A 2,152-nucleotide genomic window follows, 5' to 3' on the forward strand; every position below is an offset into this window, starting at 1 on the left:
AGATGAGATAGAGTATGAGACACACACAAGGAGCAAGGTGACTCTGCTGTTTATTAGACAAAACGGCAGGGATGGGTCAAGGAGCGTACGCGTCCGTCCTGACACACACACAATCGTGGGGCTCGCAGGCCCTTTTTACTGTATTATGACGCGCTACTTGCGTCACTTCAGAAAGTTAACAAAAAACCTATCGCCACTCTCAATTGGTTGCTCGAGTGGTAGGGTTAGTATAGCACACTTCACCATGACGACCTAGCCAACGGTCAGCACACCTGTGCAAACATGCACACCGGACACTCCCACACCAATCCACACGAAGAACATACTCAGTGCTATGACATAGGCGACAGACATACCCACGGACGTGCATCTTTATTATTTTCCACATAGGCTCTCAAAATGCAGAAACGCAAGACGCATAATGAACTTATCTAAAAAGGCTTGCTCACGCTTCTTCTAAGAACCATGTACCATAATGAAGAATATAACGGAGACACGATACTGAGGATAGAGCAATATGATACCGTAACCTAAAGCGCTCTGCATCAAACGGTTCCACCTATGCACCAGGCCCAAGTAGGCCACAAGCAAAAGCTTCCATGAACATTGAATGAGCAAGAGCTCGGTTGCTGACCCTGCAAAATGAGCCCGGCGAAAGCACACCGCCAAGGGCACGATGTTGCAATCTCGCACGCCGCAAGCCGACGCCAAGGTCGCACCTGCAAGATAAACCAGGCACACAGTAGGAAAAACAATATTAATTGTGTTGAATTTTGCCTCAAACATGTCCCACCTCACGTGACAAAGCCAAACTTGACAGGACGCCAAGCCCAGGAGGAAGGAGACGCCTGAATCCCACGTTTCAAGACACAGGCAGATACAATTAAAAGACTCATTGGACATCTGCAGCAGTGGGAGTAGTCGACCTCCCAACATACGAATGAATCCTCACATTGTTTACACCTACCCATAGTAAAACATTGTTGCAAAGGACAGGTGCACCGCGAGCTGGGAACAGCGATAGTCCCAGACTGGGAGGCTCGCGAGCGGACCAATCAGAACATGGGGCTCTTATCACTGACGCCATTAACATTGACCAATCCTCAGAGGTCTTCATGTAACAATTTTCATGTATCAAATTGAAGGGACAGCCCAGGTATACCACCTGACTAACCCTCAACCACTAACACCGTTCTCTATATGTATGCTATAGTAACCCTACCACTCGAGTAACCAATCCAGAGTGGAAATAGGTTTTTTGCTAAACTTTCCAAGGTGACGCAAGTAGCACGTCATACTAAGGTAAAAAGGGCCTGCGAGCCCCACAATTGTGTGTGTCAGGACGGACGCGTACGCTCCTTGACCCATCCCTGCCGTTTTGTCTAATAAACAGCAGAGTCACCTTGCTTCTTGCGTGTGTCTCATACTCTATCTCTTTTGGGATATACGGGAGGAGTTGGGGCCTCCCTGCCCGGAGGTCTGCGGACGGCCCGGCCGACCCCGGCAGAATTTCCCCCCGACAGTTGTGTCCCAGGACCGTCACCCTTCCCAGTTGTGTTTGATGTAGTTGTGTATTGGTAGAGGTTATGTTATGGTCTTGGGTTTGGGCAGGTTGCTGTGCTTGCTGTACTAGGGGTTGTTGTGTTACTAGTTGTTGCTGCCCATTTCCCTGTTGCAAGTTCTGTTGTTGCCAGGTGCTCTGCTGGTCCTGTGCGGGCCCTTGTTGTCCCTGTTCACTCCATGACGGTGTGCCTGGTCTTACTCTACACGTGCGTGACATGTGCCCTACCAATCCACAAATCCAACACACCGGTGGTTCCCTGTTCTGCCATGGAAAGCTTCCTGGGTTGTCCTGGTATGCTGGTTGCCCCGTGGGGTAGAAATTTCGAAGTCCTCCCCCCTGCTGTTGAGTGTTATATCCGTACCCTCTCCCCTCATCATTCCTCCCGTTCCCCTGTTGTAATTATAATACCCCGCTCCTGGCGTTGAGTATCCTCCTCCCATGTTGGTCGTGTATGGTTGGGGTGGCGGCAGCTGTTGTGTTACAGTCTGTGATGGTTGTATTTGGGAGGGATCTTGCGCAGCCACTACTTGTGTGGGGCTTTGAGTCAATGTTGCAGGTGTAGTTATTAGTGCACCTTCCATCGTGTAT

The sequence above is a fragment of the Ambystoma mexicanum genome, unplaced genomic scaffold (genome assembly GCF_040938575.1).
Source record: "Ambystoma mexicanum isolate Mex_15411 unplaced genomic scaffold, UKY_AmexF1_1 Mex_scaf118, whole genome shotgun sequence".
Classification (NCBI taxonomy): Eukaryota; Metazoa; Chordata; class Amphibia; order Caudata; family Ambystomatidae; genus Ambystoma; species Ambystoma mexicanum.